The 12,914-nt window shown below is 45.0% G+C and overlaps 1 protein-coding gene across 1 annotated transcript in view; it reads left to right on the top strand.

Moving 5' to 3' along the window:
• b4galnt4a (beta-1,4-N-acetyl-galactosaminyl transferase 4a) overlaps positions 1-12,914 on the top strand; it is a 431,216-nt gene that overhangs the window by 365,372 nt on the left and 52,930 nt on the right. The window lies entirely within an intron of this gene.

Genomic DNA, 12,914 nt, shown 5'->3' with positions numbered 1-12,914 from the left:
GGCATGGGAAACATATGTTAACATTGCCAAAGCAAGTGAAGTAGATAATATACAAAATCCCTTCCCACTGCATGCAGACAGGTGGGCAGGGTACAGGGAGGGAACAGGCTGTGGAGGAATGCTGAGAGAGAGAGAGACAGAGCGATGCTCATGTCATACGGTCACACCTTGTTGTTGTTGCCTCGGTCTGGGGCCAAGTTGAGTTGCTTATTCGCTCCTGAGTTCACTAATATTCCATCTAATATTTCTGGAAAATTTGGGGAAAGTTACCAGAATTCTGCAACCCTAGTTAGGACTTTTGAGTATAACTATTGCATCTGTCCCTCTAACTCTCTTTCTCTCCTTTTCCCCCTGTCTCACTTTTTCACTCCTACAGTTGTTTTGCAAACTCAATGTTCACTCTTTATGTAATGGAGAGAGCTAACTTAAGGGTAAAGTTTCAGAAAGTACTCCACACACCTGGTGTGTGTGTGTGTGTGTGTGTGAGTGACTGGGTAAGTGGGCTCGTGATAATACATGGTGTGGTGTGTTGTCTCAAAAAATGTGCTTTATTATCTCACATTGGATTCCCTTTTTTTCCCAAACTATCCAGAGGGTCTATCCCTCTCTCTCTTCATCTCCCTCTCTCTACATACATATACTGTATAGATTTATCTCTCTATCTCTTCTCTCATCTCACACCCTCTCTATCTCTCTATTTCATGCCTCTCCTCTCTCTCTCCCTCACACCCTCTCTCTCTCTCTCTCTTACTCTTCCTATACAGTAACACTTTCTGTCTATTCTGGGATGCTCCGCTGCCGACTTCCCGACACATAGACCTAAGTGGGCTGTATTCTCAAGTCAAATCAAATGTATTCGTCACATGCTTCGTAAACAAAAGGTATAGATTAACATTGAAATGCTTACTTACGTGTCCTTTTCCAACTATGTAGAGTCAAAGATAAAGATAACAAATAAAATAAAACATAAATAGTGACAAGGAGTAAATACACAGTGAATAATGAATCAAAATAATGAGTAAAAGTAACATGGCTATATACAGGGAGTACCAGTACCGAGTTGATGTGGAGGGATAGGAGGTAATTGAGGTAGCTACAGTGCTTTCGGAAAGTATTCAGACCCCTTCCCTTTCTACATTTTGTTAAGTTACAGCCTTATTCTAAAATTGATTAAATAAAATGAATTCCTCATCAATCTACACACAATACCCCTTAATAACAAAACGAAAACAGGTTTTTATACATTTTTGCAAATGTATTAAAATTTAAAACAGAAGTACTTTAATTACATAAGTATTAAGTTCCCTTTGCTGTGAGACTCGAAATTGAGCTCAGGTGCATACTGTTTCCATTGATCATCCTTGAGATGTTTCTACAACTGGATTGGAGTCCACCTGTGGCAAATTCAATTGATTGGACATGGATGGATTGGACATGGATTTGGAAAGGCACACACCTGTTTATATAAGGTCCCACTGTTGACAGTGCATGCCAGAGCAAAAACCAAGCCATGAGGTCGAAGGAATTGTCAGTATACCTCAGAGACACGATTTTGTCGAGGCACAGATCTGGGGAAGGGTACCAAAACATTTCTGCAGCATTGAAGGTCCAAGAACACAGTGGACTCCATCATTCTTAAATGGAAGAAGTTTGGAACCACAAAGACTCTTCCTAGAGCTGGCCAAACTGAGCAATCGGGAGAGAAGAGCCTTGGTCTGTCAGCTCTGTCAGAGCTCTAGAGTTCCTCTGTGGAGATGGGAGAACATTCCAGAAGGACAACCATCTCTGCAGCACTCCAACATTCAGGCCTTTTTGGTAGAGTGAAAACCTGGCACCATCCCTGTGGTAAATCATGGTGGTGGTAGCATCATGCTGTGGGGATGTTTTTCAGCGGCATGGACTGGGAGACTAGTCAGGATCAAGGAAAGATGTACAGAGCAAAGTACAGATAGATCCTTGACGAAAACCTGCTCCAGAGCTCTCAGGACCTCAGACTAGGGAGAAGGTTCACCTTCCAACAGGACAACTACCCTACGCACACTGCCAAGACAACGCAGGAGTGGCTTCAGGACAAGTCTCTGAATTTCCTTGAGTGGCCCTTGAACTGGATCGAACAGCTCTTGCAGTGGCTATTTTAGCATGTAATTCTTGGTGGGGCAAAAAAAAGAAAGTGGGATACATGCCAGCAAAGCCACTACACAACACTAAACAATATATTAATTGCACTATAATGGTGACAAACAGTGGCCACAAACTGTTAGGGCCTACATAAAGCCGTCCCAACATCTTACCACTGCTATACCTAGCTATCAGTGGAGCCTTGTCAGCCTCATTTACTGCCTTTAAAGAAAACATAGCTGATACGTCTGACTTGCTTAAACAAATGTGGTTTCTAATGACAATTGAAATGTACAAACTATGGCATAAAGGGACGACAAGGGGATAAGAGGCAATCCATAATTTTGATTAAAACATTAATTAGCAAGCTAGACTGGACGTAGTCAATATAACTATTTGTTTAGCACTTTTGAAATGTACAGTGACAGAATTCAYAACATGGGCCGTTCTTACAGTGTTCTGCCTGTGAAAATAGCTGTGCAGCGACGCTCCCCATCCAACCTGACAGAGCTTGAGAGGATCTGCAGAGAAGCATGGGAGAAACTCCCCAAATACAGGTGTAAGAAGACTCGAGGCTGTAATCGCTGCCAAAGGTGCTTCAACAAAGTACTGAGTAAAGCCTCTGAATACTTACATTTTGTATTATTAATACACTGTTTTTTTAAACACTGAAGCCCCTCAGGGGTGCGTGCTCAGTCCCCTCCTGTACTCCCTGTTCAACCACAACTGCGTGGCCAGGCACGACTCCAACACCATCATTAAGTTTGCAGACGACACAACAGTGCAAACCTGTAGACCTGATCACCGACAACGACGAGACAYCCTATGGGGAGGAGGTCAGAGACCTGGCCAGTTGGTGCCAGAATAACAACCTATCCCTCAACGTAACCAAGACTAAGGAGATGATTGTGAACTATAGGAAAAGGAGGACCGAGCACGCCCCCATTCTCATCGACGGGGCTGTAGTGGAGCAGGTTGAGAGCTTCAAGCTCCTTGGTGTCCACATCACCAACAAACTAGAATGGTCCAAACACACCAAGACAGTCGTGAAGAGGGCACGACAAAGCCTATTCCCCCTCAGGAAACTAAAAAGATTTGACATGGGTCCTCAGATCCTCAAAAGATTCTACAGTTGCAACATCGACAGCATCCTGACTGCTTGCATCACTGCCTGGTACAGCAACTGCTCGGCCTCCGACCGCAAGGCACTACAGAGGGTAGTGCATACGGCCCAGTACATCACTGGGGCTAAGCTGCCTGCCATCTAGGACCTCTACACCAGGCGGTGTCAGAGGAAGGCCCTAAAAATTGTCAAAGACCCCAGCCAACCTAMTCATTAACTGTTTTCTCTACTACCGCATGGCAAGTGGTAATGGAGTGCCAAGTCTAGGACCAAAAGGCTTCTCAACAGTTTTTACCCCCAAGCCATAAGACTCCTGAACAGGTAATCAAATGGCTACCCGGACTATTTGCATTGTGTACCCCCCCGCTTTACCTATACATTCATGTACATACTACCTCAATTAGCCCGACCAACCGGTGCCCCTGCACATTGGCTAACCGGACTATCTGCATTGTGTCCCGCCAACCACCACCCGCCAAACCCTCTTTTATGCTACTACTGTTTATCATAAACTCAGCAAAAAAAGAAATGTCCTGTTTATCAAAGATAATTCGTAAAAATCCAAATAACTTCACAGATAGTAAAAATAAAGAAAAACCCTTAAATGACTAGGTGTGTCCAAACTTTTGACTGTACATCTGGCTGGTTTTTCTATGCATGTCAAGACCGGGCGGCATACTCGGTCGGGTAAGACAAAGGGAAGAGGGGTGTGTCTTTTTGCTAAAAACAGCTGTTGCGCAATCTCTAATATTAATATTACGTTTTTGCTTGCCTGAATTTGAATACTTCATCATAAGCTGCAGACCATACTAAACTCAGCAAAAAATGAAACGTCACTTTTTCAGGACCCTGTCTTTCAAAGATAATTTGTAAAAATCATAATAACTTCACAGATCTTCATTGTAAAGGGTTTAAACACTGTTTCCCATGCTTGTTCAATGAACCATAAACAATTAATGAACATGCACCTGTGGAACGGTCATTAAGACACTAACAGCTTACAGACGGTAGGCATTTAAGGTCACATTTATGAAAATTTAGGACACTAAAGAGGCCTTTCTATTGACTCTGAAAAACACAAAAAGAAAGATGCCCAGGGTCTCTGCTCATCTGCGTGAACGTGCCTTAGGCATGCTGCAAGGAGGCATGAGGACTGCAGATGTAGCCAGAGCAATAAATTGCAATGTTTGAACTGTGAGACACCGCTACAAAGAGACAGGGCGGACAGCTGATCGTCCTCGCAGTGGCAGGCCAGGTGTAACAACACCTGCACATGATCGGTACATCCGAACATCACAACTGCAGGACAGGTACAGGATGGCAACAACAACTGCCCGTGTTACACCAGGAACGCACAATCCCTCCATCAGTGCTCAGACTGTCCGCAATAGGCTGAGAGAGGCTGGACTGAGGGCTTCTAGGCCTGTTGTAAAACAGGTCCTCACCAGACATCACCGGCAACAACGTCGCCTATGGGCACAAACCCACCGTCGCTGGACCAGACAGGACTGGCAAAAAGTGCTCTTCACTGACGAGTCGCGGTTTTGTCTCACCAATGGTGATGGTCGGATTTGCGTTTATCATCGAAGGAATGAGCGTTACACCGAGGCCTGTTCTCTGGAGCGGGATCGATTTGGAGGTGGAGGGTCCGTCATGGTCTGGGGTGGTGTGTCACAGCATCATCGGACTGAGCTTGTTGTCATTGCAGGCAATCTCAACGCTGTGCGTTACAGGGAAGACATCCTCCTCCKTCATGTGGTACCCTTCCTGCAGGCTCATCCTGACATGACCTTCCAGCATGACAATGCCACCAGCCATACTGATCGTTCTGTGCGTGATTTCCTGCAAGACAGGAATGTCAGTGTTCTGCCATGGCCAGCGAAGAGCCCGGATCTCAATCCCATTGAGCATGTCTGGGACCTGTTAGATCGGAGGGTGAGGGCTAGAGCCATTCCCCCCAGAAATGTCCAGGAACTTGCAGGTGCCTTGGTGGAAGAGTGGGGTAACATCTCACAGCAAGAACRGGCAAATCTGGTGCAGTCCATGAGGAGGAGATTCACTGCCGTACTTAATGCAGCTGGTGGCCACACCAGATACTGACTGTTACTTTTGATTTTGACCCTCCCCCCCTTTGTTCAGGGACACATTATTCCATCTGTCTGTGGAACTTGTTCAGTTTATGTCTCAGTTGTTGAATCTTATGTTCATACAAATATTTACACATGGTAAGTTTGCTGAAAATAAACGCATTTGACAGGGAGAGGACGTTTCTTTTTTTGCTGAGTTTATATTTTAAGAATATCATGGTATATAGTTGAACATTTTCGTTTCTCCATTCTTGTCTCAGAGCAGAGCGAAACGGTGCTGAAATTGTCGTCCACAAGCTATATATAAAGATATTTTGGAGTTGTTTTTTTTTTTTTAACGAGTGAGCGATTGTAATTTGAATAAAGGCAAAAATTATATTTATAAAGGCCAAAATATAGCCCTGCTAATATCCATTATGGATCTGTACAACGTGACCGTGTGTGTTTGAAAGAGTATTTTCCAGTAAGCAACAATTAGTTTATCGTCATTAGACAACTTTGTTCCAATATTTCTGTAATTCAGTGATATATTTATTCTCAGAGTAATTCGTTATGGATCCATAACTAAATAAACATCTGCATTTTGAAAGAGTATTTTTATCATCATTTTATTAACGAAAGCATAAAGATGCTGATGAAGAAATACAGTACATGTTTTTACATTTGGATAATAAAGCATTTAAAGCATTTTGAAGATATAAGCCACCTGCAGTTGTTTATTAGGCTACTGTGCAGTCTGACAAGAAAACAGTCCATCCTTGGAATAGCAGAATAGCAGAACAGCGTAACTGTCCGGACGGCCCTTGCTGTGCCTGGTGAGCAGTTGGTCAAGTTCTGTTGTCAGAAGAGGAATGGAAATGTCAGGGTGACCTGACGAACCACCAGGTATGTTGACTCTGCTTATCGAGGTGGAGTTCCAGAGCTCACAGGCGTGCTTGGCATGGATTGTGACTCCATGTCGTTCCTCTTCAACGCGTCATCTTCCGCCTGACTCTCCACCAATGCCGCCCGCCTGGCTCTGGACCAATGCATCAGCTGTCGCCCGTATCACTGCCCTCAGATAATGTTTCTCTTTCTGCTGGTCTGCCTTCAATGACTCGATCTCGGTCTTCAAGTTTGAATCTGATCCATGTGCACCTTCATCAGATGAGCAGAATGGTACTGCACTGAGCCCCCATCGATTACAGTGGCCTATGATAGAAACGGTAGATCAATTAAGAATGAAAAGTGACCCCAACACACAAATGCTGTGTACACATTTGAAGAATCTAGCAAAACTAACGTGTGGCCCATTGTCCAGCCCTTGTCCATGATCGCCAAGGATGGTTGTCGGCATGGTTGTATGCTCTGGAAAAAACCATTCACATTTTTAGTACACAATAATTTAATTTTGTATTGATTTTTATTTAATTATTGATTTTATCACACAGTATTCCTACACATTGATAGGCTATATATATCTTTTTGTTTTGTAAAGAAAATACACTGAAACTAAAATACCTTTAGTTTTGGTGATCCTTTCAGCTCCGAATCATTTTCAAGTCCTCTCGTGGTTACATTCCTAACCCTGGAACGGGTAGCACCATAGAAAGAAGCTGGCTTGATGAAAACAATGTCCTTTTCGTCTGTTCTCTTCGGTCGCAATGTCATATTTTTTTTTAGATAAACCACTCGTTTTTGAATAGTAACTGTGTTAAGGGTGGAGTTTGGGGTGGGGTGAGGATTACTGGAAAGGTGTGACTTTCATTTTACAATAGGCCATAAGTATACAGCAGATTGCCGATTGTCCTCACTTTGATTATGCTGTAACAACATACTGTAGCACCATGACCAGGATCTCTATTCATTTAAGTGAGCAGACTAGGGCTTTCAGGAGGAACGGAAAATCTACTGGAGACATTTCAAAAATACTGGTCACAGACAGTGCTATTCCCAAATGTAACACTTTAGAGTACTTAAGCATCGGATACATTGCAAGTAGGGGGATGTTCACACCGACAGAAGCCGGGCTATAAAGAGTATTGTCCTGCTCATCGAGCTACAAGTGTTTGAAAACCTGTTTTCAAAATGCCACCAGCTGTCCATCACTACTGTAAATAAAAACACAGCATCTTGTTTACATTCTTTATTGTTTCCACAATGTCTCAAATCATTTGTATCTACCTTTCCAATTACTTTTAGAGTTTGGGATTTACAAATGTGTGCTTTTCATGTCATTTTTTCGTTAAATCCAGTTCGGATTTAAGTATAACTTTTGACTGACGCTCTTTAGTGAGAGACTGGCAAGAACGTTTCCCTATTAAGCGCAATTATTGGTGCAATGCCAGTTGAGGCTGGCTCAGGTATTGAACCAGCATCTGTAGCAACACAGCTTGCACTGCTATACAGTGTCTTAGACCCCTGCGCCACTCAGGCACTGTACAACGTGAGAGCAAAATAAAGAGCAAAATAATCCTAACATTTCCACACCCATTGTAGTCTAAATTTCCCTTAGAATAAAAACCTTAGTGTAACAGTTTTAGTAAGTAATACTGAAGTCGTGCACAATTATCAGTTTCTATTTAGGTTTATGTCACCCATTCATGGTCAGTTAGAGACACATTAGTGCCTTGGGAGCCAAAAGCATAATCAGTGCTCTAACTCCCCCTTGTGGTGGTCTGAAGCAATGAATCAGTGACGCAGTGTAACGTACTGAACCACAAATTACCTCTAATTCCCGCAGCATAATCTCAGAACTTTTAGTTGAGCATCCACTGTGTCTAGCTAGGCTAACAGAGGCTGCAGTGCATGCATTTTCTCAACCACTATATTCAAAATATTAAGTAGCAGCCTGCCTACCTGTTGGGCTCTTGGTCATTGTAGCCTATCCTTCTCCTTTAACTTTTAATTTCGTCATTTTAATTCCCATCTTCCATTGATGAGATTTCTCATAACTTTTGCCTCACATGGAGTGAGGCTCTGTGACTGTTACTCTTGCTGCTTTAATGACTTATGATTGGCCAACATCAAGCTACATGCGCCACGCTCCACTCTTGTGAAAAGCAAGAGCAGAAGTCGCGTACGGATCTGTATGGGCCATTCCCGACAAGTCAGTTAAAATTACACATACCCGAGATCCATGATCCATGACAATCATATCAGATCCGATCCAGACCCGTGATATTATTTCGAATTCTGGATCTGGACCCGCTTGGGTCCCGGATCGGGTCTCGGGTATTCGGGTACAGGTGGATCCATGAAGACCTCTAACCAGGACGCGTACTCAGAGCACGCGCTGACCAGTTGGCCAGTGTCTTCACTGACATTTTCAACCTATCCCTGACCCGGTCTGTAACACCAACTTGTTTCAAGCAGACCATAGTCCCTGTGCCCAAAGAATGCCAAGGTAACCTGACTAAATTAGTATTGCCCTGTAGCATGCACATCTATAGCCATGAAATGTTTTGAAAGGCTAGTCATGGCCTACATCAACACCATCATCCCAGACACCCTTGACCCACTAAAATTTGCATACCGCCCCAACAGATCCACAGATGACACAATCTCTATTGTGCTCCACACTGCCCTCACCCACCTGGACAAAAGGAATACCTATGTAATAATGCTATTCATTGACTACAGATCAGCATTCAACACCATCGTCAACCTCCAAGCTTATCACCAAGCTCAGGACCCTGGGACTGAACACACCTCCCTCTGCAACTGGATCCTGGACTTCCTGACAAGTCACCCTCAGGCGGTGAGGGTAGGCAACAATACATCTGCCACGCTGACCATCAACACGGGGGCCCCTCAGGGCTGTGTGATTAGCCCCTCCTGTACTCTGTGTTCACCCATGACTGTGTTGCCATGCATGACTCCAACACCATCATCAAGTTTGCTGACAACACAACAGTGGTAGGACTGATCACCAATGACGATGACCTCTCCCTCAATGTCAGCAAGACAAATGAGTTGATCATGGACTACAGGAAACAGAGGGGCGAGCACGCCCCCCATCCACATTGATGGGGCTGTAGTGGAGCTCGTCYAGAGCTTCAAGTTCCTTGGTGTCCACATCACTAAGGAATTAACATGGTTCACACACACACCCACACGGTTGTGAAGAGGGCACGGCAGTGCCTCTTCCCCCTCAGGAGGGTGAAAAGAATTGGCATGGGCCCTCAGATCCTCAAAAAGTAGGTTATTCTTTTTTWTTTTTTTATCTGAGTATCTTGACTGGCAGCATCACCACTTGGTTTGCCAACTGCAAGGCACCTGACCACAAGGCGCTACAGAGGGTAGTGAGTACAGCCCAGTACATCACTGGGGCTGAGCTCCCTGCCACCCAGAACCTCTATACCAGGCAGTGTCAGAGGAAGGCCCAAAAAATTGTCAAAGACTCTAGTCACCCAAGCTGTAGGCTGTTCTCTCTGCTACCACACAGCCATAAGACTGCTAACAAGACTGCTTAATAGCTAATCAAATGGCTACCCGGACTACCTGCATTGACCCTTTTGTTGCACTAACTCTCTTGCACTGACTCTATACACACACACACACACACACTGGACTCTACCCACACACTCACACATACTTACACTGACACCCCAATACACACACACATTACATACACCCCAACACACACAACATGAGCAAACATGCCTTCTGATGCCACAAACAATCACACACAATAATATATGACCAGCTCAGAAACCAGATTGCATAGTGGAGAAGGTATGGTGGGATTCGAAATGGTCGGTGATCTGTTTGTTAACTTTGCTTTCGAAGATTTAAGAAGGCCAGGGCAGGATGGATATAGGTTTATAGCAGTTTGGGTCTAGAGTGTCTCCCCCTTTGAAGAGGGGGATGACTGCGGCAGCTTTCCGATCTTTGGGAATCTATTACGATACGAAAGAGAGSTTGAACAGGCTAGTAATAGGGGTTGCAACAATTTCGGCGGATACTTTTAGAAAGAGAGGTTCCAGATTGTCTAGCCCAGCTGATTTGTAGGGATCCAGATTTTGCAGCTGTTTCAGAAGATCAGCTGACTGGATTTGGGTGAAGGAGAGGTGGGGGGGGGGCTTGGGCAAGTTGCTGCAGGGGGTGCAGAGCTGTTGGCCGGGATAGGGGTAGCCAGGTGGAAAGCATGGCCAGCCGTTAAAATGATCGATTATCGTAGATTTATCGATGTTGACAGTGTTTCCTAGCCTCAGTGCAGCTGGTAGGAGGTTCTCTTATTCTCCATGGACTTTACAGTGTCCCAGAACGTTTTGGAATTAGTGCTACAGGATGCAAATTTCTGTTTGAAAAAGCTAGCCTTAGCTTTCCTAATGGACTGTGTGTTCCTGACTTCCCTGAAAAATTGCATATCGCGGGGGCTATTCGATGCTAATGCAGAACGCCACAGGATTTTTTTTGTGCTGGTCAAGGGTAGTCAAGTCTGGGGTGAACCAAGGGCTATATCTGTTCTTAGTTCGACATTTTTTGAATGGGGCATGCTTATTTAAGATGGTGAGGAAAGCACTTAAAGAGCAACCAGGCATCCTCTACTGACGGTATGAGGTCAATATCCTTCCAGGATACCCGGGCCAGGTTGATTAGAAAGGCCTGTTCGCTGAAGTGTTTTAGGGAGCGTTTGACAGTGAAGAGGGGTGGTCGTTTGACCGCGGACCCATTATGGACACAGGCAATGATCGCTGTGATCCTGGTTGGAGACAGCAGAGGTGTATTTAGAGGGCAAGTTGGTCAGGATGATATCTAAGAGGGTGCCTATGGTTACGGATTTAGGTTTGTACCTGGTAGGTTCCTTGATAATTTGTGTGAGATTGAGGGCATCTAGCTTAGATTGTAGGACGGCCGGAGTGTTAAGCATGTCCCAGTTAGGTCACCTAACAGTATGAGCTCTGAAGATAGAAGGGAGGCAATCAATTCACATATGGTGTCCAGGGCACAGCTGGGGGCTGAGGGGATTCTATAACAAGCAGCAACGGTGAGAGACTTGTTTCTGGAAAGGTGGATTTGTAGAAGTAGAAGCTCGAATTGTTTGGGCATAGACCTGGATAGTGTGACAGAACTCTGCAGGAAATCTCTGCAGTAGATTGCAACTCCGTCCCCTTTGGCAGTTCTATCTTGTCGGAAAATGTTGTAGTTAGGGATGGAGATTTCAGGATTTTTGGTGGCTTTCCTAAGCCAGGATTCAGACACGGCTAGGACATCAGGGTTGCCGGAGTGTGCTAAAGCAATGAATAAAACAAACTTAGGGAGGAGGCGTCTGATGTTAACATGCATAAAACCAAGGCTTTTACGGTTACAGAAGTCAACAAATGAGAGCACCTGGAGAATAGGAGTGGTGCTGGGGGCTGCAGGGCCTGGGTTAAACTGTAATTCACCAGAGGAACAGAGGAGGAGTAGGATAAGGGTAAAGGCTATAAGAACTGATCGTCTAGTGCGTTCGTAACAGAGAGTAAAATGAGCAGATTTCTGTGCATGGAAGAATAGAGTCAAGGCATAATGTACAGACAAGGGTAAGATGTGAGTACAGTGGAGGTAAACCTAGGCATTGAGTGACAATGAGATTTTGTCTCTAAAGGTTTTGTCTCTAAAGGCACCAGTTAAGCCAGGTGAGGTCACCGCATGTGTTGGGGGTGGGACAAAAGGGCTATCTAAGGCATATTGGGTAGTGCTGGGGGCTCTACAGTGAAATAAGACAATAATAACTAAACTAAACAGCAATAGACAAGGCATATTGACATTAGGGAGAGGCATGTGTCGCCGAGTGATCATAGGGTCCAATGAGTAGCAATAGGTGAGTCAGGGAGCCGTTCAGTAGTCGCTACTACGCTAGGAGAGCTGGAGACACTGCCATTCAGAGAGCTAACTGGCCGGGGCTAGGAGATGGGCCTTCGGCGATGTTGCAACGGAAGAGCCTGTTGAAACCACCTCGGACGATTACATCGGCAGACCAGTCGTGATAGATCGGCGGGGCTCCGTGTCGGCAGTAAAGGGTCCAGGCCAATTGGCAAAAGAGGTATTGTAGCCCAAGAATTAGCTGATGGACCTCTACGGCTAGCCGGGAGATGGTCCTAGCTCGAGGCTAGCTTAAGGCTAACTGGTGCTTGCTTCAGGACAGAGACGTTAGCCAGGAGTAGCCACTCGGATTGCAGCTAGCTAGCTGCGATGATCCAGTGTAAAGGTTCAGAGCTTGCGGTAGGAATCCAGAGATGTGGTAGAGAAAAAGCAGTCCGATATGCTCTGGGTTGATATCGCGCTGTGCAGACTGGCAGTTATTGACCGAGCTGAGGCTGGCTGGTGTCCGAGTTAGCCACTGCTAGCGGCCTTCACCGTTAACTGACTACTAGCTAGTAGCTAGTTAGCTGGCTAGCTTCTGATGGGGGTTCCGGTTCTAAAGTATAAAAATTGCAGATCTGTACGGCATTGAGTGAGGCAGGTTGCAGGACAGTATATTCAGTCCGTAGATGGAAAGTGAGATTAAAATGTATACGAAATATATACGAAAACAAAATGAGGAATACGATATTTACATGGGACAGGAGAAGAGAAAACACACGTCTGACGGCTACGCCATCTTGGAACGCCACGGTCTG

The sequence above is a fragment of the Salvelinus sp. IW2-2015 genome, linkage group LG4q.1:29 (genome assembly GCF_002910315.2).
Source record: "Salvelinus sp. IW2-2015 linkage group LG4q.1:29, ASM291031v2, whole genome shotgun sequence".
Lineage (NCBI taxonomy): Eukaryota > Metazoa > Chordata > Actinopteri > Salmoniformes > Salmonidae > Salvelinus > Salvelinus sp. IW2-2015.
Note: the sequence above shows the minus strand (reverse complement) of the source record. Positions and strands in the feature narration are given on the sequence as shown.